At 44.3% G+C, this 26555-nt stretch overlaps 1 pseudogene; it reads left to right on the top strand.

Annotated features, from left to right (window-relative positions):
- Positions 1-1401: 1401 nt before the first annotated feature.
- Positions 1402-24719, top strand: LOC106603024 (uncharacterized; annotated as a pseudogene).
- The last annotated feature ends 1836 nt before the right edge of the window (positions 24720-26555 follow it).

Genomic DNA, 26555 nt, shown 5'->3' with positions numbered 1-26555 from the left:
ACATTCTCTCAACCAGCTTCATGAGGTAGTCACCTGGAATGCATTCCAATTAACAGGTGTGCATTGTTAAAAGTTCATGTGGAATTTCTTTCCTTAATGCGTTTGAGCCAATCAGTTGTGTTGTGACAAGGTAGGGGTGGTATACAGAAGATAGCCTAATCAATTTAATTTGCCACAGATGGAAACAGGATGAGCTCAATTTCAAGTTTCATATCAAAGGGTCTGAATACTTTAATTTTTAATACATTTGCAAAAATGTCTAAAAACCTGTTTTCGCTTTGTCATTATTGTGTGTATATTATTGAGGAACATTTTTTATTTAATCAATTTCAGAATAAGGCTGTAATGTAACAACATTTGGAAAAAGTCACGGGGTCTCAATACTTTCTGAATGCACTGTTTATCAAGTTAAAACACAAATTACAAATGCTGTGGTTTTCCAAAAAGGCCAGTAGATGGCATTTATTCCCCTTGATCAGATACATACACAACAGTGATTGGACAATTGCAGGCTCTAATTTTCAAACATTGCTTTTCAGAGGCCTTTGTGACCTGTCTATTCCATGAGGACTGCATGCTGCCCTGTAGCTTTAAACCCACCGGTGCTGTAGTCATCCACTGGTACAAACAGCAGATCCCTGTCCATAACTACTCCTAGTTTATTCCTCTTTCATGCAGCATTTCTCAATAGACAGTTCACCACCTTCTTTCTGACATCAGTATGATTCCACATTTCAAATTCTCTCCAGGCGTGTAAAGCATTAAAAAGCTGGCACCCGCTGGGTACAGTTTTGATTTACATTTGGTTGAGTTGACAACTAACATAATTTCAACGTGAAATCAACAAAAAATATCCCCTTGTCATTGGATTTAGGTTAAAAGTTGATTACTTTTTTCAAATCACATTACAACTTTTGGGTTGAAGTGACGTGGAAACAACGTTGATTCAACCAGTTAATTCACAGTGGGCAGGCTTTGTTAGCCATGTCTACATCTGTCTCAATATCCCTATGTTAAATTTGTCTGTTTATTTGTTTTGTAATATTTGTTCCTCAAACCTCTTTAGGAGAGCCAAGCGGAGTGTGATTATCTATAGAGTTTAATAAAAGCTTGAGCCTAGTATTGAACATTACAGAGTTTTGTGGGACAGTGTTTGTTAGTCTTCCATAATTAATTAGTCTACCCTCATGGTCGTGACAGCAGAGTGGAATAAAACACTCTCTTTTTCCACTGTAACACTTAATTAACTGGGCCCTGCCGGCAATAGTTTACAGGGCACACAATGTTTCCACAGGGACCGTGGTCATATTTCCATAAAAACCGAAGTTGTTTTAACAATGCAAGCATCACTTGATAAAACAAAAAACATTACTGATATACAGTAATATGCCATGATTGGCCATGGAAACTCTAGAGGGCTAGTGAACTAATGTTATCAATGTAAAAAAACAACAACTCATGGTTCATACTTTATTCAACACTATCAAGAACACTTTATTTCTATTTTGCAGCTCTCATCCAGTCAGTGAGAATAGAGATGACTTGGGAGGACGTCTCCTGTTTGTCTCAGGACGTCTAGTCTGCCCCAGAAACACAGAACTCCACCAGCAAAACCCCAGACTCCAAAGGTCTGTACACAGTGGAGAGCACAGTAAGGATCATAGATCATGTCTCTGACCACACCTACTTCTGCTCTGTCATCTCTGCAGACAAGGCCCAGGTATGGACAGCCTCTATGAGGCAGTAAGGTATGGATCAACATCCTTGGAATGCAGTGTTATGTTTATAAAACCAAGTCTCACGAAAATTCACAGGGAGCAAGTTGTTCTCTCCTAGATTTAGCCTGAAAGGGCATTTTACCAAGAACTGACTAAGCTTGTATTTGATATGCTCCTTGGAACAGGAACTAGGAATTATTGGTCAGTCTATTTAGAGTCTTTCTAGAGAAAACCTTCAACCTGTCTATTTTTACATTTTAGTTATTTAGCAGACGCTCTTATCCAGAGCGACTTACAGTAGTGAGTGCATACATTTCATACATTTTTTTTCTTCTTCCCGTACTGGTCCCCTGTGGGAATTGAACCCACAACCCTGGCGTTGCAAACACCATGCTCTACCAACTGAGCCACACGGGACCTAGAGATATAGTGGTATTTAAAGGCACGTTAAATATGTGCCTCATAAAAGTGTGGTACTTATGGTTAAATATTGTGCTTCTTAGGGGTCATGAAGTTGTTGACAAAGGGGAGAGGTATCATTGACACATGATTTGTGATTTTTAAACTTGCAGAGGTATTGATTGGAGAGTCGAGAGCTGTCCATCCCTTGCATGGCTCCACATAACCTCCAGAACTTCTCCCTCACATGGACCTTCACCAGGACTAATGAGCCCACAGTCATCCTAAACTACGAAAGCAGAACCAGACGGACTTCCAACCTCTGGGAGGGCCGGACTAGACTGGAGCATGACCAGGTTCTGATGGGCAACGGATCCCTCCTTCTTTGCAACCCAGAGAATGAGGAACACACAGGAACCTACACCTGTATATTCTCAGGCTTCCAGAGCAGCCACGTGGAACAAACCCAGGTCAACATTACAGTTACTCCAATAGGTAGGCGCATACTCATTAAATGTATAGGTTTTTTACACTATTCATATACATCGCTACAAACAAAGACAGGCAGATAGTTAATGAAGAAACACAATCTGTTTCACAGTGGAGGATGAGCACAACAGTGAGAGGGGAACAGCAGCCTCTGTAGCCTTCTTTTGGCTTCACAGTTTCTGTTGCAATTCCACGGTGTCTAAGACACAGAGGTAAGTGACTACAGACCTCTAAAAGAACGTGACACCTGATTGTATTTTCACCTATCTTTCCAGTAGGATAGTAAACGATGGACAATTGTAAAGACGGGCGACCGTTGCCTCTAATGGAGACCCTCACATGCAGGTAACCGTAGACTAGAGGGTCATAACAGTAACACGTTTTAAACCGTTCTTGAGGAGGATGACTTGCTGTTCTAAAACGCCGTATTGTTGTGGTGTAGATACAGAAATAATCATGATTGGATCAACATTACACCAACAAGGTCTGGATGAAACAGGGTCCACTGAACATAGACCACATACACCAACGAAATGGAGCAGGTCTGGATGAAACAGGATCCGCTGAACATAGACCACATACACCAACAAAATGGAGCAGGTCTGGATGAAACAGGGACCCCTAAACATTGACCACATAGCCAAGGATTGTACGTATCTGTACCACACACACCAGAGGGTGATATAATACAACCATATGCTCCAAGACCGGATGAATTTGCAAATGATTTTCCAGAGACAGCAGGAGGTTATTCACCAGGATCACATTCGCTGCTGAGTGAGATGCTAGACACAATCGGACCACAAACACCAGGCGATGATGGACCAGAACCACACATAGCAGAGAGTGATGGACTAGGAAATGATGCCTCTATACTTGGAACCTTTGCACAAGACTTTGATGCAACAATATCATACGCCCAAGAAGGGGATATATCGGGACCATGTACATCAGGAGATGATGAAGAAGTAGGACTTCGTCACCGCCACACACATAAGGAGGTCCCGTCCGACCAAACACCAGAGGAGTCGATTCCTCGGGACCAGATGACTCAGAAAGAGGTGCACATGTCCAGGACTAGGTAGTGATGCACCAGGACCTTACATAACAGAGGGTGGTCTACCAGAACTAGACAGCATATCATATTGGAATAGCGATTGAGGAGATACAGTACTTCTCACAGTGGTCACAGCTGATGGATACATGGCTACATCATTATCCTCACAGAGTCCATGTCTAATGCAGACCAATGAGTCCAGACCTATGAACAAAGCTACTGTAGTTGCCTGAGCAAAGTTTGGGATGGGTTGGAATAATGTTGGAACGTAGCACAAATTCCTTGCCCTGTTTGATATTTGCCTTGAGTTACGGTAACCTACTTACATATTCTGACTAACATTTTAATATACACTGCTCAAAAAAATAAAGGGAACACTTAAACAACACAATGTAACTCCAAGTCAATCACACTTCTGTGAAATCAAACTGTCCACTTAGGAAGCAACACTGATTGACAATAAATTTCACATGCTGTTGTGCAAATGGAATAGACAACAGGTGGAAATTATAGGCAATTAGCAAGACACCCCCAATAAAGGAGTGGTTCTGCAGGTGGGGACCACAGACCACTTCTCAGTTCCTATGCTTCCTGGCTGATGTTTTGGTCACTTTTGAATGCTGGCGGTGCTTTCACTCTAGTGGTAGCATGAGACGGAGTCTACAACCCACACAAGTGGCTCAGGTAGTGCAGCTCATCCAGGATGGCACATCAATGCGAGCTGTGGCAAGAAGGTTTGCTGTGTCTGTCAGCATAGTGTCCAGAGCATGGAGGCGCTACCAGGAGACAGGCCAGTACATCAGGAGACGTGGAGGAGGCCGTAGGAGGGCAACAACCCAGCAGCAGGACCGCTACCTCCGCCTTTGTGCAAGGAGGGGCAGGAGAAGCACTGCCAGAGCCCTGCAAAATGACCTCCAGCAGGCCACAAATGTGCATGTGTCTGCTCAAACGGTCAGAAACAGACTCCATGAGGGTGGTATGAGGGCCCGACGTCCACAGGTGGGGGTTGTGCTTACAGCCCAACACCGTGCAGGACGTTTGGCATTTGCCAGAGAACACCAAGATTGGCAAATTCGCCACTGGCGCCCTGTGCGCTTCACAGATGAAAGCAGGTTCACACTGAGCACGTGACAGACGTGACAGAGTCTGGAGACGCAGTGGAGAACGTTCTGCTGCCTGCAACATCCTCCAGCATGACCGGTTTGGCGGTGGGTCAGTCATGGTGTGGGGTGGCATTTCTTTGGGGGGCCGCACAGCCCTCCATGTGCTCGCCAGAGGTAGCCTGACTGCCATTAGGTACCGAGATGAGATCCTCAGACCCCTTGTGAGACCATATGCTGGTGCAGTTGGCCCTGGGTTCCTCCTAATGCAAGACAATGCTAGACCTCATGTGGCTGGAGTGTGTCAGCAGTTCCTGCAAGAGGAAGGCATTGATGCTATGGACTGGCCCGCCCGTTCCCCAGACCTGAATCCAATTGAGCACATCTGGGACATCATGTCTCGCTCCATCCACCAACGCCACGTTGCACCACAGACTGTCCTGGAGTTGGCGGATGCTTTAGTCTAGGTCTGGGAGGAGATCCCTCAGGAGACCATCTGCCACCTCATCAGGAGCATGCCCAGGTGTTGTAGGGAGGTCATACAGGCACGTGGAGGCCACACACACTACTGAGCCTCATTTTGACTTGTTTTAAGGACATTACATCAAAGTTGGATCAGCCTGTAGTGTGGTTTTCCACTTTAATTTTGAGTGTGACTCCAAATCCAGACCTCCATGGGTTGATAAATTGGATTTCCATTGATTATTTTTGTGTGATTTTGTTGTCAGCACATTCAACTATGTAAAGAAAAAAGTATTTAATAAGATTATTTCTTTCATTCAGATCTAGGATGTGTTGTTTAAGTGTTCCCTTTATTTTTTTGAGCAGTATATTTATTAAAGATATCTGGGTCAAGTTGTGTCTTTTCCTGACTCCTTGTTCGTTGCTTGGGCATAGTCACAGGAAACGAGACTGCAGGCTGCCCTGTGTTAAATGAGGTCAACGTATGCATGTTTATCCTGGCCTCACACTGTGGAGGTAACACATCCCATCGGTTGCAACTCGTCCCTGAAATGTATGGAAATGATTGACTGGTCACGTTGCTCTGGTTCTGTGAAAGATGGAATTAAGTTCCCTCATTGCTTAGTAAACCTTATGAATATATTGACCACAAAACACGTATCTTGCATTGACCCTATCATATCTATTGATAACTGAAACCCCAAAGTTAATGTAAGGAGATGACAAGCAGTCTGCATGAAGAACTCATGAAAGATGCGTGTGTGACCCCTGGGTCAGCAGAAAGGGGACATTTGATCTCCCTACAGAACACACAATCTCCTGCTTTTGTTCTGACTGCACTGGTCAGTAAGGAATAAGCACTGTGTGTGTGACCATCACATGAACAGAAACAACACACGAAGTAGTTGGAGAGAATTGCTTGAAAGCATCAGGACATTAGCTCACAGAAGACACAGGGAATTTGTGATCGAAATCACATGAGTTGAATTATCAGTTTCACTTCTCACTTATATCTTCACAACACACACACAGCCACATCCATTTTTCCTTAAAGGCACCTATCCAATCACATGCACCCTCAAGCAAAACAGACACAAATTCTTCCTTGCAACACTACGTAGTTACTTGCTCTCCAACAGATTCCAAAAGGATGGCCAGGCTAAATTGTGCCAGGAAAACCTTTCCCACTAGGCAAAAACTGGTTGAATCAATGTTGTTTGCAAGTCAAATGTTTCTTCTTTAATGTGATGTTGAATCAACGTGGAAAACTGATTGGATTTGCAAAACATCAACATAAGAGAATTGTGTCTTTTTTTCATCCAACATTTAACCTAAATCCAATGACATGGTGCAATTTTTTGTTGATTTCACATTGAATTCACGTTAGTTGACAACTCAACCAAATGTAAATCAAAACTAGACATCGAAATGGCGTCTGTGCCCAGTGGGTTATCCCTGTGTATACACAGGAATTAGGATTCATGTACAGAACCAGTCAAAAGTTTGGACACACCTACTCATTCAAGGGTTTTTCTTTATTTTTACTATTTTCTACATTGTAGAATAATAGTGAAGACATCAAAACTATGAAATAACACATGGAATAATGTAGTAACCAAAAAAGTGTTAAACAAATCAAAATCTATTTTATATTGTAGACCAGGGTGTCACGAACATCGTTGTAATGATGGTCGGACCAAGGCGCAGCGAATGTTGAGTTCCACATTATTTATTAGAAAGAGAAACTAAGCAAAGACAAATAAACAATAAAGAACCGTGACTACAGAGATGCTACGTGCACTAACTCAAAACAATATCTCATAAAAACAGGTGGGACAAACAGCTACTTAAATATGTGTAATGATTATCTTTAGGAGAAGTAGAGGAGTCAGGCGCAGGACACAGTGATCAATGTAAACAAACGTGTTTACTTGAAAAATCAATAAATCTTCTCCTAGGAAAATACATATTGCGGAGAAACACCTCCGACCACACAAAACAGGAAACAATCACCGACAAGACAAACAGGAAATGCAGAGGTTTAAATAATGAACATAATTAGGGAAAATCAAAAACAGGTGTACACAATAAAGACAAAACCAAACGAACAGTGAAACATCGATCGGTGGCAACTAGTAAGCCGGTGACGTCGACCGCCGAACGCCGCCCGAACAAGGAGAGGGGCCGACTTCGGCGGGAGTCGTGACAATATGATCCCCAATTAGAGCCAACGATTACCAGCTGCCTCTAATTGGGAATCATACAAATGACCAACATAGAAAATCAAACCTACAACCCCACATAGAAATAAATAAACTAGATCACCCCCAGTCACGCCCTGAACCACTTCACCATAGAGAAACAATGGCTCTCTATGGTCAGGGCGTGACACAGGGGTTCTTAAACCTTTTCATCCTGGGACCCAAATGAGAAATTCTGTGTTTTCCTGGGACCCAAGCTTATGAAAACATCGGTACATTTCATTGCCCTTATACCTCAAACAAATGCAATATAGACAAATAACTATTAAATGAAATACCCATATAATTAGCGATTCATATTTATTTTTCCCCATTAAAAACACTCTTCCATATCTGTCTCGGTTGGAACTGTTGCTGTTAAAATACAATAAACAATTTTCATTCTGAACTGGAATAAACTGATTGATCATCTAACACAGATATAGACCAGAAAACACACACACACAGTTCTAATGAGAGGTGTGTGGCTGGTTGAAGTTTTCAACAAGCAGGTCTATTCTGGGCTCAGTTTTTGACAGTGCAACCCTGAAGTCATGCCCAGCATTGAATTTGTTTCTGTACTTGTTTTCTAAGTATGCCAGAGTTGAGAACCCTGACTCACATAGGTATGTGGTGCCAAACTGGATCAGAACATCTACTGCTTTCTCAGACAGGCAGGAGACCGCTTCCTGCTGTAGATGTGTGTGTGTTTGCCTCAAAAAGCATCTCGCTTCAATCAGTTTATTCCAGTTCAGAATAAAACATATTACTTGTATTTTAACAGCAACAGTTCAACAATAATTACTACAGCAAGATGCACAGTAGACCTGATCATGTTTCATCGTCATATGTACTGTTACTTATGGTTGCACTATCAGTAGCTAGCTAACTTGCTTTGGCTAACATTAGCTAGCTGGCTATTAGCTGTGTACAAGGGGATTGTTTGAAAGAGAAACTCACATCGACTACTACAAGAGATAGTAAGAATTAACACAAAACAGAGCAAACTAGAATGCTATTTGGCCTTAAACAGAGAGTTCACAGTGGCAGAATACCTGACCACTGTGACTGACTCAAAATTAATGAAAGCTTTGACTATGTACAGACTCAGTGAGCATAGCCTTGCTGTTGAGAAAGGCCGCTGAAGGCAGACCTGGCTCTCAAGAGAGGACAGGCTATGTGCACACTGCCCACAAAATGAGGTGGAAACTGAGCTGCACTTCCTAACCTCCCGCCAAATGTATGACCATATTAGAGACACATATTTCCCTCAGATTACACAGACCCACAAAGAATTTGAAAAATAAATCTAATTTTGATCAACTCCCATCTCTATCGGGTGAAATACCACATTGTGCCATCACAGCAGCAATATTTATTACCTGTTGCCACAAGAAACGGGCAACCAGTGAAGAACAAACACAATTGTAAATACAACCCATATTTATGTTTTTTTCTTTTCCCTTTTGTAGTTTAACTATTTGCACATCGTTACAACACTGTATATAGACATAACATGACATTTCAACTGTCTTTATTCTTTTGGAACTTTTGTGAGTGTAATGTTTACTGTTCATTTTTTATTGTTTATTTCACTTATGTTTATTATCTATTTCACTTGCTTTGGCAATGTAAACATATTTTTCCCATGCCAATAAATCCCCTTGAATTGAATTGAATAATACTCCCTTATTTCTGCTTATCATCACCTGTTATAAAATGACAACAATGCCTTGCTAGCTGACTTACTCTTCCACTGTCGAAGCATTGTTTCCTGAAGCATTCTGCCCTGTTCTGAAAGAACTCTCTGGGTTTACCGTCATGTTGTTGATGTTCCGTTTTGAGAGGCTCATTACTAAGCACTTCCCCGCACAAAACACATTGTGGTTGCTCCTTGTTATTTCTCAAAGTTTGTATTAATCCGTTCACCTACTCTGCGTCTCACAATGACAATGCGGTTGGAACCAAAAATCTAAAATTTGGAATCATCAGACCAAAGGACGGATTTCTACCGGTCTAATGTCCATTGCTTGTGTTTCTTAGCCCAAGCAAGTCTCTTCTTATTATTGGTGTCCTTTGGTAGTGGTTTCTTTGCAGCAATTTGCACATGAAGGTCTGATTCACGCAGTCACCTCTAAACAGTTGATGTTGAGATGTGTCTGTTACTTGAACTCTGTGAAGCATTTATTTGGCTGCAATTTCTGAGGCTGGTAACTATAATGACCTTATCCTCTGCAGCAGAGGTAACTCTGGGTCTTCCTTTCCTGTGGCGGTCCTCACTAGCACCAGTTTCATCATAGCGCTTGATGGCTTCTTTAAATTTTCGTATTGACTGACATTCATGTCTTAAAGTAATGAAGATGATGCCGGAGGGGTTGGCTGTCGTTTTATGGGCTTTTATTAACCAACAACGCTATTTTGTTTGTTTTTTCGCATTGCTTGTAACTTATTTTGTACATAATGTTGCTGCTACCGTCTATTATGACCAAAAATAGCTTCTGGACATCAGAACAGCGATTACTCACCTTGAACTGGAGGAATAATTTTTCTTTAATGAGTTGGACGAGAGGGATTTTCTCCAGACACCCGACAAGGCCCTCATCCACACCATTTGCAGGAGAAAGAGACGGAGGTATCACGGAAGGAGATCGGGGTGCCTTATAAGGATATAGCAACGAGTGGCTAATCTGCCTTTGCCATCGGTACTATTGGCCAACGTACAGTCGCTGGATAATAAAGTGGACGAACTACAAGCACGTATATTCTACCAACGGGACATTAAATACTGTAGCATCTTATGTTTCACCGAGTCGTGCCTGAACGACGACATGAATAACATACAGCTGTTATACACTGTATTGGCAGGATAGAACAGCAGCCTCTGGTAAGACAAGAGGTCTATGTATATTTGTAAACAACAGCTGGTGCACGATATCTAAGGAAGTTTCGCCTGAGATAGAGTATCTCAAGATAAGCTGTAGACCACACTATCTACCTAGAGAGTTTTCATCTATATTCGTCATAGCTGTCTATTTACCACCACAAACCAATGCTGGCACTAAGACCGCACTCAATGAATGAGCTGTAAACGGCCATAGGCAAAGAGGAAAACGCTCATCCAGAGGGGAAAAAAACTCTAGACCCCCTTTACTCCACACACAGAGATGCGTACAAAGCTCTCCCTCGCCCTCCATTTGGCAAATCTGACCATAATTCTATCCTCCTGATTCCTGCTTACCACCAAAAACTAAAGCAGGAAACGACAGACCAAGTCAATAAAAAAGTGGTCAGATGAAGCGAATGCTAAGCTGCAGGACTGTTTTGCTAGCACAGACTGGAATATGTTCCGGGATTCTTCCGATGGCATTGAGGAGTACACCACATCAGTCGCTGGCTTCATCAATAAGTGCATTGGTGACGTCATCCTCACAGTGACAGTATGTACATACCTCAACCAGAAGCCACGGATTACAGGCAACATCCCCACTGAGCTAAAGGGTAGAGCTGCCGCTTTCAAGGAGCGGGACTCTAACCCGGAAGCTTGTAATAAATCCCGCTCTGCCCTCCAACGAACCATCAAACAGGCAAAGTGTCAATACAGGACTACAATCGAATCGCACTACACCAGCTCCGATGCTTGTTGGATGTGGTAGGGCTTGCATACTATCACAGACTACAAAGGGAAGCACAGCCACGAGCTGCCCAGTGACACAAGCCTACTAGACGAGCTAAATTACTTCTACGCTCGCCGATGTGAGTAACATCTTTAAACAGGTCAACATTAACAAGGCCGCAGGGCCAGACGGATTACCAGGATGTGTACTCTGAGCATGCGCTGGCCAACCGGCAAGTGTCTTCACTGTGGCTCAGTTGGTAGAGCATGGTGTTTGCAACGCCAGCGTGGTGTGTGCAACGCCAGGGTTGTGGGCTCGATTCCCACGGGGGGCCAGTACAAAAAAGGCAGAGGTGTACGTTTTCATGATTAACATACAGGAACTCAAATCCTTTTGTTCACCCGACCATCACAATCAAATGCAGACCGCATTTCCTCCCAAGATAATTATCTTCGATCATTGTCACAGCCTCATATATTCCCCCTCAAGCAGATACCACAACGGCTCTCAAGGAACTACACTGGACTTTGTGCAAACTGGAAACCGCATATCCTGAGGCTGTATCTATTGTAGCTGGGGACTTAAATAAAGCAAATCTTAGGAAAACGCTGCCGAAGTTTTATCAACACAATGCCTGCCCAACTTGCGCATCAAGAACTCTCCATTTATTGCTACTCTCCCTTCCGGTACGGCTACAAGGCCCTCCCCGCCCTCCCTTCGAAAAATCAGATCACGCTTCCATCCTTCTCCTCCCTTCCTAGGCAAAAACTCAAACAAGAGGTACCCGTGGTAAGGACTGTTCAACGCTGGTCTGACCAATTGGAATCCATGCTTCAGACTATTTGATCACGCTGACTGGGATATGTTCCTGGTTGCCTCTGAGAATAACATTGACATATACACTGACATGGTGACTGAGTTCATCAGGAAGTGTATAGGGGATGTTGTTCCCACTGGATAGGATTAAAACCTATCCAAACCTGAAAACCGTGGATAGATGGCAGCATTCGCGCAAAAGTCAAAGCGTGAACCATCGCATTTAAACAGACAAGGTGACTGGGAATTTGTTTGAGTACAAACAGTCCAGTTATGCCCTTCGTACGGCAATCAAACAGGCAAAACGTCAGTACAGAGACAAAGTGGAGTCACAATTCAACAGCTCAGACACGAGACGTACAGTATGTGGTAGGGACTCCAGAAAATCACATCGCAGAACCCGACGTCTTGATCCCTGTACAAGCTAACCACCTCCTCGCCCGCTTCGAGGAAAACACACAGTGCCGCTGATGTAGGCCATCACCGCTCCCGTGGACTATGAGCTCTCGTTCTCCGTGGCCCATGTGAGTAAGACATTTAAGTGTATTAAGATACCTAGTCAGTTTTACGACTGAATGCATTCAACTGAAATGTGTCTTGTGCATTTAACCTGTTAGGGCTAGGGGGCAGTATTGACACGGCTGGATAAAAAACATACCCGATTTAATCTGGTTACCACTCCTACCCAGTAACTAGAATATGCATATACTTATTACATATGGATAGAAAACACCCGAAAGTTTCTAAAACTGTTTGAATGGTGTCTGTGAGTATAACAGAACTCAAATGGCAGGTCAAAACCTGAGAGATTCCTTTACAGGAAGTGGCCTGTCTGACCATTTCTTGAACTTCTTTTCCATCTCTATCATTTACTAAGGATCTCTGCTCTAACGTGACACTTCCCACATCGTCCATAGGCGCTCAGAGCCCGGGAAAAAACAGAATGTCGTCATTCCAGCCCCAGGCTGAAACACATTATCGCCTTTCTCAAGTGGCCGATCAAGGGACTCTGGGCTTATGCGCATGACCCGACCGCCCCCGCCTTTGTGATTTTTTCCTCTGTTTGCCGAAAAGGAGATTCCCTGTCGGAATATTATCGCTTTTCTACGAGAAAAATGGCGTAAAAATTGATTTTAAACAGCGGTTGACATGCTTCGAAGTACGGTAATGGAATATTTAGAATTTTATTGTCACGAATTGCGCCATGCGCGCGACACTTCTTTACTACATTACAGCCTTATTCTAAAATTGATTAAATAAAATGTTTTCCTCATCAATCTAAACACAATACCTATAATGGCAAAGCGAAAACAGACTTTTAGAAATTTTTGCAAATGTATAAAAAATATTAAAAATTAAATACCATATTTACATAACTACTCAGAGCTTTTGTTAGGAGACTCGAAATTGAGCTCAGGTGCATCCTCTTTCCATTGATCATCTTAATTGGAGTCCACCTGTGGTAAATTCAAATTGATTGGACATGATTTGGAAAGACACACACCTGTCTATATAAGGTCCCACAGTTGACAGTACATGTCAGAGCTAAAACCAAGCCATGAGGTCGAAGGAATTGTCCATAGAGCTCCGAGACAGGAAAAGGGCCTTGGTCAGGGAGGTGACCAAGAACCCGATGGTCACTCTGACAGAGCTCCAGAGTTCATCTGTGGAGATGGGAGAACCTTCCATATGGACAACCATCTCTGCAGCACTCCACCAATCAGGCCTTTATGGTAGAGTGGCCAGACGGAAGCCACTCCTCAGTAAAACGCACATGACAGCCTGCTTGGAGTTTGCCAAAAGGCATCTAAAGGACTTTCAGACCATGAGAAACAAGATTCTCTGGTCTGATGAAAACAAGCTTGAACTCTTGGCCTGAATGCGAAGCGTCACGTCTGGAGGAAACCTGGCACCATCCCTACAGTGAAGCATGGTGGTGGCAGCATCATGCTGTGGGTATGTTTTTCAGCGGCAGGGACTGGGAGACTAGTCAAGATCAAGGGAAAGATGAACGGAGCAATGTACAGAGAGATCCTTGATGAAAACCTGCTCCAGAGCGCTCAGGACCTCAGAGTGTGGCGAAGGTTCACTTTCCAACAGGACAACGACCCTAAGCACACATTCAAGACAACGCAGGAGTGTCTTTGGGACAAGTATCTGAATGTCCTTGAGTGGCCCAGCCAGGGCCCAGACTTGAACCCGATCAAACATCTATGGAGAGACCTGAAAATAGCTGTGCAGCGACGCTCCCCATCCAACCTGACAGAGCTTGAGAGGATCTGCAGAGAAGAATGGGAGAAACTCCCCAAATACAGGTGTGCCAAGCTTGTAGCATCATATCCAAAGAAGACTCAAGGCTGTAATCGATGCCAAGGGTGCTTCAACAAAGTACTGAGTAAAGGGTCTGAATACTTAAAAATGTCTAAAAACCTGTTTTTTCAGTGTCATTATGGGGTATTGTGTGTAGATTGATGAGGGGGAAAAACAAAGACGATACGCTCATGTAACACTGAAAAAAAGTGTTATGAATGCACCACAAACATCTTTCCAGGATGTTGCTGCATCCTCTTCCCAACAAAGCCTCGTCCAACACCACGGGTAGGGTAATGGTATTCATCTGCGAAAGTGGAGCTTTGCTTTAATGTCAAGTCATATTGTTGCTACCTTAGCTATTGTGCGTACTAGCTAACACATGCTACTCAACAGTAACGCTAGCATATTGACATGCATGGTATTAAAAGACAGCAATGTCATCATTCAAAATGATGTGATTAAAATATCCAGCAAATCATTAGCTATTATCATGTTTCAGGAGAAGACCCAGAAGCAGACAGTGTCGAAGTAACACAAGTTTATTACTAGAACAGGGGGCAGGCAAAACGACAGGCAGGCAGAGGTCAGTAATCCAGAGCAGAGTCCAAAAGGTACAGAACGGCAGGCAGTCTCAGGGTCAGGGTAGGCAGAGGTCAATAATCAAGGGTGGTGTGACAAGGTACAGAACGTCAGGCAGGCTCAGGGCAGGCAGAATGGTCAAAACCGGAAAAACAGGAACTAGAAAAAGACAGGAGCAAGGGGAAAACCGCTGGTAGGCTTGATGAACAAAACTAACTGGCAACAGACCAACAGAGAACACAGGTATAAATACACTGGGGGAGGATAGGCGACACCTGGAGGGGGGTGGAGACAAGCACAAAGACAGTTGAAACAGATCAGGGTGTGACAGCTATCACATTCAATGTGCAAAAATATGATAGCTAATGTTAGCTATCTAGCTAGTTAAGCACCTGCCACTAGCTAGCTAGCTAGTCGGTGGCACTGAAAGGTTGAAACTGATATAGCAAAGTTTCAGTCTATGAACTGATAGTTGCCTAAACAGAGAGCTCCTGTAAATATACTGAACAAAAATATCAACTCAGCGTTCAACAATTCTGAAGAGTTTACCGAGTTACAGTTCAGATAAGGAAATCAGTCAATTGAAATGAATTCATTAGGACCTAATCTATGGATTTCACATGACAGGGCATGGTTGCATCCATGGGTGGGCCTTGGAGGGCATAGGCACACTCGCTTGGCAGCCAAGCCCGCCCACTGGGGAGCTAGGCCCAGCAAATCAGAATGAGTTTTCCCCACAAAAGGGCTTTATTACAGACAAAATACTCCTCAGCGATGCTGTTTAATCAGTCTTTTGATATGCCACACCTGTCAGGTGGATGGATTATCTTGGCAAAGGAGAAATGCTCACTAACAGGGTTGGAAACAAATGTGTGCACAAAATTTGAGAGAAATAAGCTTTTTGTGCGTATGGAACATTTCTGCATTTTTTTATTTTAGCACATGAAACAAGGGACCAACACTTTACATGTTGCGTTTAGATTTTTGTTTCTGTTTTCTATGGCCTTTTTTTAATTGGTTGTTTTTTTATAACATTGACTTTAAATTGCATATTTCTGGTTGTTTTGACCCACAGATTTGCAGATAGACTGGCAGGTCTACTCTTTTTTGGTTTGGCTAGGTAGCAGCTGGCTAAGTGTTTTTGTTCCAGTGATGCATCTGGACACTGTACCAGCTTTTTTGTTTTACCTGGCTACTGGTTCTTTTTAAAACATCAATTGAAGAGTCCCCTGGAGATGGAGAGGAATGGGAGATGCCAGAGGAATGCAGCGCTGAGGAAGAGGGCTCGTAGTGAGGACGACTGAATGCTAATCTGAACTGTGTGGGGTGAGCTTTCTGGCGCCCAAATTGCTGAGGCATCACCCAAGTGGGAGTGTGAAGGAGAAGAAGTCCAGTTTCTACACGACTCAGGCTGGTTTCCCCGAGTAGCCCTCTACAAGATCGTCACCAGACTCCATCTACATCAACCATCTCCCTGACCAACTTCCTGTGATTAAGACAACTATAGCTAGGCTACTCATGAAGTATTGCTTGTTTGTTTTTGATTTTGAAGCGATTTGAGATTGTTATGAATTGCGCTATAGAAATGTAATAAATTATTTGTTATTATTATCCCATAGAACAGTGTTTCCCTACTCCAATCCTCGAGTACACCAAACAGCACACATTTTTGTTGTAGCCCGGGACAAGCACACCTGATTCAACCAATCATCAAGCCATCAATGAGTTGATTCAGGTGAGTTTGTGCAGGGCTACAACAAAGATGTGTGCTGTTCTTGGGTGTACTCAAGGACTGGAGTTGGGAAACACTGCCATAAAACAGGACATTGCTAACAAGGCATCAATTAGCTAACACAATTCAAAGTTTATTAGGAAGTTAAATCAATAAGTTAGACACTCACTGGACAACTTTGGTAGGTAGATCGCTTGGGTTCCATTTCCAACAGATTTTTTTCTCCACCTGACAATTCGTCAACAGTTACTAGTCATGGGACTGTGTTCACCAGAAACAACTTCTTGTAAACTGTTTGTCACTGGTGGAAATACATATTGTTACCACAGGTTTGCCACAGATTACAATAGAATGTTGAGAGAATTGTTTGCCAGAAGAAAAAAACTCTGGTGAACTGTTTGCAACTAGCGGCAATAAATATTATTGTTACCAAAGGTTTGTCGCAAACAGACATATAGCCCACTAGAAAGACTCACTCTGGACCATTTCCGGAGCCTAAACACAGTATGGGTGTTTTGACCTGCGATAACAAAGCTGAGTGAACACACAATCTGTTTCTGCTTAGGTGGGTTTTTAAACAGAGTGGCTAAGGGGTGCATAATCCAAGAGATTTGGTGTCTAAGGGGGAGACATCCTACAAGTCACAGACAGGAATGTACTTCTTTGCAAATGTTTACTTTTGTGAACCGCACCACAGACACTGGCCCTAGGCGGCCGTTCCATCTGTGTTTTACTGACCCAGGGAAACGTCTCTGTTCAGCGTGGTGTCAGACAGGGTGATCTGGAGATGTTGTGTAAAGTCCAGACTCAGCTTGGTATAGAGGCCACTATTTTCACACTGTGACAGTGTTGCACAGGCCATTCCTCACATAGATGTAAATGGTCTCACAATACAGCATCAAGCACCCTACTGACCTGATGTGCTCCCAGGTACATGAATCACTTTTGTACTGTGATCCACTGTCTGATTGTCGTATTAGCTTAAACGTGTTTCTAACTTCTCGTAGTTTTCTGATTATCTGTGGATTTAGGTTGTAGTCCATCCCAAACCGCACTGGAGTTTGCATTTGTATTTATTAAGGATTCCCATTAGCCGCTCTTCCTGGGGTCCAGCAACATGAAGGCAGTTAAATACAATTACAAAGTTATGGAATAATATGACGGTATAAACAGTGACCTGACTGTTCCTCATTTTCTCTCCTGAAACACTCGCATTCCTTTTTTCCAACACATTCTCCTTCCTACTGTCATTCCGTCTTTCTCTGTCTCTATCGTGTGTGTGTGTGTGTGTGTGTGTGTGTGTGCGTGTCTATGACTAGGCTAGCATCACTCTCTGTTGGTTTGTAGGACTCAGACACAAGCAGCTGTACAGCTAGCTGCCAGTCTAGCAGCTTCATGGTGAGTACACACATACACACACAAACATACACACGCTCTCTCTCTCTCTGTTTTTTTAGAGCTTGGGTCACAGCAGAACTCCAGGACTCTACCTCACTCTCTCTTCCCAACAGAGGCCATCACTGGACCTGATTGAGACTGGAGGAGGCCTGAAGGTGCAGACGACCGCCTCACATGGCCATCCTGGGCAGTGGCCGGCTCAGTGTGGCCATCACCCTTATAACCCTAAATTAAGGGATGTCCTATATACACATACACACACAAATAAATAACCCAGATGCATTTACATAAATAAAGGCCAGCTGATATCTAGAGAACACACACATAGTTCTGTACACTTCCTCTTACCTCCCCAAGGGATCTACTGAACTGCAAGTGGCCCGGTGTGAGTGTCTCTCTTGGCTGCTACACTCTTAGAAAAAAGGGTTCCTAAAGGGTTCTTTGGCTGTCCCCATAGGAGAACCTTTTTTGGTTCCAGGTAAAACCCTTTTTGGTTCCATGTAAAACCCTCTGTGGAAAGGGTACTACATGGAACCCAAAAGGGTTCTACCTGGAACCAAAAAGGTTTATTCAAAATGGATTGCCAGAATATCAGCGCATAGTTTTGTGCCTTTTAAATGTAAAACCAGTGTTATATTTAGACGGCCAATAACAGTACAGAATCCTACTCTATTTATGAAAGAGAATGTGTTACTGTTTCAAGTAGGGTTCTGTAGAGATACGACTGTTGTAGCTTTCAAAGACCAGACTTTTCTGTCTATCAACACACACACACACACACACACACACACACACACACACACACACACACACACACACACACACACACACACACGTTAAGGGGTCCAGATTAAAGCATACAGCAATAGAAATAGTTTAGGCTGATCTGAACCACTCTGGCCTTGTCTCAGGATATAATCTCCTGTAGTTTGAGGGAGGAAAACAAACTGTGAGAATGAATAGTTTCCTGTCCATGGTTACCCATCAGGCCAGGCTGTTGACATAGGCCCGCCCTATTGTGATTGGGCGAGGCTCTTGGTGGGGTGAGACGTCACATATGCTCTGACTCAGACTCTCCCTAGGAGTATTACTGAAGCTGATCATACACCCACTCCTCTATCTCCTCCCCTCCTCTGATCCTTCTCACTAGGATCTCCCTAGCCTGCGTGGGAACAGGTAAATATTTACAGTAGTAGGGGGAGTAGTCGATAGAGATTTCTATGCACGCCGTTTCTAGGCACACAAATATAGTAAGCAGGGTGTCTGTCTGATCCAACTCTTTATGCCAGTATTCGCTCCCCTCCTCCACATGCAGTGCATGAAATAACATTCCATACCGACTTGTTCACCACTCAACTGCTACTCATCATCTCTGCATCATTGGTTTGACAGATAAAAACCAGGTTGGACTGTGTGTTGGATTGTGTTGCGCTGGTATATGTTGATTCAAACGTTGGTGTGTTTAATACTGTATACTGTCACACACTAATACTGAGCGTGTGTGCCTATGTGACGCTAATACTGTATGCATTAGTGTGTATGTGTGTGTGTGTGTGTGTGTGTGTGTGTGTGTGTGTGTGTGTGTGTGTGTTTGAGAGAGATTTTTAACAGACTCCAGAGCAGTGTCTGGAAGTAATCAGCGGGTCTGGGCTGCGCTCCAGCGCCCCCTCAACATGATGAAACAGGAGTTGTGAGTGTAATGGAGAGCAGAGCCTGAAGGGTTTCAGTGGGTGAGACCCCTTCCATCCGCTAGTCTTGAAAACCTGACCGTAGGCAACAGTGACCACACTGTCAAGCTTTTCCCTGTAAATTCAGAGCTACCAGCTTAATACTGTAATTGTGTGTTACTGTAAAATATATTACAGCATCACTTGGGTAAATTTACAGCAGAGGCGTGCCTCTGAGTTCTGAGGCGGTGGAACACACAACGGGACAGTTTGGAGAGGAGAGCTCCCAGGAGAGAGACGTCAGTGCAGCATCGGGTGTTCATCATGGGGCTCTGTAACAATCCTCCTCAGTTCTGATTGGTCAGCTCTTCTCACCCCTAGGACAAGCATAGACAGATAAAGAATAGAATGAAAGGTTGAGAGCACCAGGGCTGTTACTCTGTGGGTAAAAGATTGGTGACAAGGGACATATCAAGCTGGTGTGTGTGTGTGTGTGTGTGCGTGCGTGTGTGTGTGTGCATGTACTTACCTCACTAGAGGCTTTCATTCAAACTCAGTGAGAGCTATTGGAAGAATGGGGCAAAGTAGGTATTGAGAACAGCTGGCTTCCTCTGGGCCACCTTGTCCTCTGTACAGCCATATATCCATTAGAATCTCAGCAAAAACAGAAACGTTCTCTCACTGTCAACTGCGTTTATTTTCAGCAAACGTAACATGTTTAAATATTTGTATGAACATAACAAGATTCAACAACTGAGACATAAACTTAACAAGTTCCACAGACATATGGCTAAAATAAATGGAATAATGTGTCCCTGAATAAAGGGGGGTCAAAATCAAAAGTAACAGTCAGTATCTGGTGTGGCCACCAGCTGCATTAAGTACTGCAGTACATCTCCTCATGGACTGCACCAGATTTGCCAGTTCTTGCTGTGAGATGTTACCCCACTCTTCCACCAAGGCACCTGCAAGTTCCCGGACATTTCTGGGGAGAATGGCCCTAGCCCTCACCTTCCAATCCAACAGGTTCCAGACATGCTCAAAAGGATTGAGGTTCGGGCTCTTAGCTGGCCATGGCAGAACACTGACATTCCTGTCTTGCAGGAAATCACGCACAGAATGAGCAATATGGCTGGTGGCATTGTCATGCTGGAGGGTCATGTCAGGATGAGCCTGCAGGAAGGGTACCACATGAGGGAGGAGGATGTCTTCCCTGTAATGCACAGCGTTGAGATTGCCTGGAACGATAACAAGCTTAGTCCTATGATGCTGTGACACACCGCCCCAGACCATGACGGACCCTCCACCTCCAAATCGATCCCGCTCCAGAGTACAGGCCTCGGTGTAACGCGCATTCCTTCGACGATAAACGCAAATCCGACCATCACCCCTGGTGAGACAAAACCGTGACTCGTCAGTGAAGAGCACTTTTTGCCAGTCCTGTCTGGTCCAGCGATGGTGGGTTTGTGCCCATAGGCGACGTTGTTGCCGGTGATGTCTGGTGAGGACCTGCCTTACAGCAGGCCTACAAGCCCTCAGTCCAGCCTCTCTCAGCCTATTGCGGGCAGTCTGAGCACTGATGGAGGGATTGTGCATTCCTGGTGTAACTCGGGCAGTTGTTGTTGCCATTCTGTACCTGTCCCGCAGGTGTGATATTCGGATGTACCGATCCTGTGCAGGTGTTGTTACACATGGTCTGCCACTGTGAGGACAATCAGCTGTACGTCCTGTCTCCCTGTAGCGCTGTCTTAGGTGTCTCACAGTACGGACATTGCAATTTATTGCCCTGGCCACATCTGAAGTCCTCATGCCTCCTTGCAGCATGCCTAAGGCATGTTCACGCAGATGAGCAGGGACCCTGGGCATCTTTCTTTTGGTGATTTTCAGAGTCAGTAGAAAGGCCTCTTTAGTGTCCTAAGTTTTCATAACTGTGACCTTAATTGCCTAACGTCTGTAAGCTGTTAGTGTCTTAACGACCGTTCCACAGGTGCGTGTTCATTCATTGTTTATGGTTCATTGAAAAGGCATGGGAAACAATGTTTAAACCCTTTACAATGAAGATCTGTGAAGTTATTTGTATTTTTACAAATTATCTTTGAAAGACAGGGTCCTGAAAAGGGACGTTTCTTTTTTAGCTGAGTTTAGTTTATGATTTGAATTGAGGCATTGAACAAATACAGTGCCATCGGAAGGTATTCAGACTCTTTGACTTTTTCAACATTTTGTTAGGTTATAGCCTTATTCTAAAATTGATTAAATTGTTTTTTCCTCATTAATCTACACACAATACACCATAATGACAAAAAAAATTAAATATCACATTTACATAAGTATTTTGACCCTTTACTCAGTACTTTGTTGAAGCAACTTTGACAGCCTCGAGTCTTCTTGGGTATAACACTACAAGCTTGGCACACCTGTATTTGAGAAATTTCTCCCATTCTTCTCTGCAGATCATCTCAAGCTCTGTTAGGTTGGATGGGGAGAGTTGCTGCACAGCTATTTTCAGGTCTCTCTTGATCGGGTTCAAGTCCGGGCTCTGGCTGGGCCACACAAGGACATTTGTCCCGAAGCCACTCCTGCGTTGTCTTGGCTGTGTGTTTAGGGTAATTGTCCTGTTGGAAGGTGAACCTTAGCCCCAGTCTGAGGTACTGAGCACTCTGGAGCAGGTTTTCATCAAGGATCTCTGTACTTTGCTCTGTTCATATTTGCCTCGATCCTGACTAGTCTCCCAGTCCCTGACGCTGAAAAACATCCCTATAGCATGATACTGCCACCACCATGCTACACCGTAGCGATGGTGCCAGGTTTCCTCCAGACGTGACGCTTCGCATTCAGGCCAAAGAGTTCAATCTTGGTTTCATCAGACCATGTTTCTCATGGTCTAAGAGTCTTTAGGTGGTTTTTGGCAAACTCCAAGCTGGCTGTCGTGCCTTTTACTGAGGAGTGGCTTCCGTCTGGCCACTCTACCATAAAGGCCTGATTGGTGGAGTACTGCAGAGATGGTTGTCCTTCTGGAAGGTTCTCCCATCTCCACAGAGGAACTCTGGAGCTCTGTCAGAGTCACCTCCCTGACCAAGGCCCTTCTCCCCCGATTGCTCAGTTTTGCTGTGCGGCCAGATCTAGGAAAAGTCTCGGTGGTTCCAAACTTCTTCCATTTAAGAATGATGGAGGCCACTGTGTTCTTGGGACCTTCAATGTTGCAGACATTTTTTGTTACCCTTCCCCAGACCTGTGCCTCGACACAATCCTATCTCGGAGCTCTACAGACAATTATTTCGACCTCGTGGTCACTGGTGTAGAGAGGAGAAGGCAGGAGGCAGTCGCAGGTTTAGAACTACTAGATTTATTTAAGCACCATAGATCAAAGCGGGACGAAACCCAAACTCTGTTGTGCTCAAAATATATCTTCATGAACAAAAAGGCACAGGGCGAACCCAAAGTGCAAAATATAAAGTATAGTAGCATAGATTCCTCTCAGAATAACAAATAACATTTACAATGACGACAAAGACAAATGGCAGAAGGAGTATATATACAGTGATAGAGTGGGGATTGGAACCAGGTGTGTATAATGATGAAGACCGGGGTTGATGAGTGAAGGGCGTTTGCCAGCAGTAGGTTCAGCAGTAGCTAGAAGGCCGGCGACGCCGAACGTCTGAGCTGGCCTTGGTCTGGACAGACCATAGAAATTTGGATTATCTCCGTACAGCCAAGCGCCTTGACTCCAGGCAGGCCCGGTGGGCTCTCTTGTTTACAAGATTCAACTTCACCATTTCCTTCCTCCCAGGGTCCAAAAATGTGAAGCCTGACGCCTTCTCCCGCCTATACAGTTCCTCTGCCAAGGAAACGGCCCAGCTCATGGTGCAGCACGTATTCCAGATCCATGGACTCCCGGTGGATATGGTTTCCGACTGGGGTCCTCAGTTCTCGTCTCAGTTTTGGAAGGCGTTCTGCACCCTTATTGGGGCGTTGGCCAGCCTATCCTCCGGATTTTATCCCCAATCTAACGGCCAGTCGGAGCAAGCTAACCAGGACCTGGAGACCACCCTAAGATGCCTGGTCTCAACAAACTCCACTACTTGGAGCCGACAACTGTTCTGGGTGGGACTCTCCCCTTTTGAGTGCTCCATGGGGTATCAGCCTCCGCTCTTCCCAGAACAAGAACTGGAAGTCAACGTACCCTCGGCCCAGATGTTTGTCCGCCACTGTCGACGTACCTGGAGAAGAGCTCGGGTAGCACTTCTCAAGACCAACTCCAGGTATTGTCAACAAGCAGACCGTCGCCGGACTCCAGCTCCCCGCTGCCTTATTGTGCAGAGGGTATGGCTGTCCACACGGGACCTGCCCCTTCCGGTAGAGTCCCGCAAACTGTCCCCCGTTTCATTGGGCCTTTTTCGATCTCTAGAATCCTTAGTTCCACTGTTGTCCGTTTTTTGTTACCCCGTACCCTCCGTATTCACCTTACTTTCCATGTGTCTAGGATTAAGCCCGTGTCTCACAGTCCTTTGTCTTCTGTCTCCAGGCCCATCCCCCGTCCCCATGCCATTGATGGCCATCCAGCATACACGGTAAAACGCCTCCTGGGTGTTCGACCATGGGGCAGGGGTTTCCAGTACCTGGTTGACTGGGAGGGTTACGGCTCGGAGGAGAAGTGCTCGGTTTCCGCTAGAGACATCCTGGATCCAGCCCTCATCCCCGACTTCCACCGCCGACACCCCGGTCAACCAGGTATGTGCCCAGGTAGGTCGCCAGGTGGCGCCCCTAGAGGGGGACGGGGGGTATTGTCACACCCTGATCTGTTTCACCTGTCCTTGTGATTGTCTCCACCCTCTCCAGGTGTCGCTTATTATCCCTGGTGTATATATCCCTGTGTTTCCTGTCTCTCTATGCCTGTTTGCCAAGTCAACCAGCGTTTTTCCTTGCTCCTATTTTTTCCCAGTCTTTTGGTTCTAGTCCTCCTGGTTTTGACCCTTGCCTGTCCTGACTCTGAACCCACCTGCCTGACCACTCTGCCTGTTCTGTCTTCAAGCCTGTCTATCCCCTTGTACTGTTTGGACTCAGATCTGGTTACTGAATCCCTGCCTGGCCTGACCTCGAGACTGCCCTTCGTCTGGTACTGTTTTGGACTCTGACCCGGTTTATGAACTCTCGCCTGTCCCCGACCTACCTTTTGCCTACCCCTTGGATTAATAAATATTGGCGCTCAACCATCTACTTCCTGTGTCTGCATTTGGGTCTCGCCTTGTGTCCTGATATCTACAGTATTAATGCTTTAAAAAACCTATACTGTATTTGCCTGTGCGTTCTGTGTTTTACTGTTACAGAAACGTTTTAAAGTGTAGGGTCTGGTTTCAATTATGGACTCTTTTGGCAACTTCGATAATAAGGGAAAAAAAATTCTGGGGTGAGTCCTCTTCAGACAGACAACCCTCCTAACAAATCATGAGGCAGACATGCCAGAACGTAACGAACCAAAACCAAAGTTTGCAGTGGTTTTAGTGAAATAAAAATAACCTCTGATCTCTAGCTACTATTTAGTATTTTATTCAAACAGATAAGGTAGTGATGTGGGCAGTGAAGTAAGTCCTCTATGCCAAAAGACTCTGTCATTGAAACCTGACCCTTGTCACTGTTGCCCAGGGTTGGGTTTTCAAGACACGCCTTCCACTGCCTAACAGTCACTTGTACAAATAGACACCAAACATACACATACACTATCCCATGGTCCACACTCTGAGAGATGACAGTCTGTGAATGTGTTAGTTTGTCTCTGCATTGGTCAGTCATTGTCAGTTCTCCTTTGTATCAGTTTTTCCCAATTGTTTACACACATTTGCTGAAACTACATCTCAGGTACTCCAAACAGTTATCCAATTTCCCCAACCCCCACAAACATCTTGCAAAATGAAATACAGCAATCAAAATCATGTATCCCCTGCTCAAAATGAAACTCTGCATACAAATTAGACACACACACACACGTCAAATGAATCTAACATAGTGACAACCGAGAACACACTAATGTGACATATTCAAAACACTATCAGAACCTATTTCAGTGTAAAGACTAAGATTATTTTATTATATACTGTGTGTGTACTCAAACAAGAAAGGAACACAAACGCTATATTTTTTGTTTTATATTTCAACATGAATCAATAGATGTCAAACAGCATACTGTAAGCACACATACAGTAAATATATTTTGCATATACAAAGGAAAGAAAAATAGGCCTATTTGTACTACTGTACGTTAGATCAATTTAACAGAATAGAACCTGTAAAAAATACAGTCAAATCAAAATCATAAGTCAAGAAACAAATACTCCATTGCGAAAACAAAATCAGTCATGTGAGGCGGTATTCTCCTTGGCCAGACAGCAGGGGAAATATCTTCTGGCATGACGCATCCACCCCTGACAGGACTCTACTGGAATGTCACCACAGGCCTCCTCCATTGCCTGGAAAGGGCAGTATGTTCAAGGGGTTTGCAATCATAAACCTTCCACCGCTATGCTGAAATCAACTCCTCAAAGGGGAATATGGTGGGAGATAGAAAATTGTAAACATGGGATGGTCATGGAACCAGCTGCTGACCTGAGCAGCCCAATGGAAACGTGGTCCCAAATTAGAACATACATTTGCTGTACAGGATCACCTGGCCCTCTCTGCTCTGGCTGAAAAAGATTGTCATGTAAGGTGTTCAGGAAATGAACGAGATGGGCAGTGTTGTATGGTCCAAGGGTGGCATGGCAGTGGATCATAGCTGCTCATTGTGTCTCATAGCTGCTCATATGGTGACATTTCTCCCAGGCTGGCCAGGTACCTCAATGATGGCGCGTTGACCAATGATATTCCTTAATCTCCTCCTCGTCTTCACTAAATTGAATCCAACCTCATCTATGAATATTTTTTATTAATTTCACCTTTATTTAACTAGGAAGGCCAGTTGAGAACAAGTTCATTTA

Source organism: Salmo salar, chromosome ssa04 (genome assembly GCF_905237065.1).
Source record: "Salmo salar chromosome ssa04, Ssal_v3.1, whole genome shotgun sequence".
NCBI lineage: Eukaryota > Metazoa > Chordata > Actinopteri > Salmoniformes > Salmonidae > Salmo > Salmo salar.
This window is presented reverse-complemented; position numbering and strand designations above follow the sequence as displayed.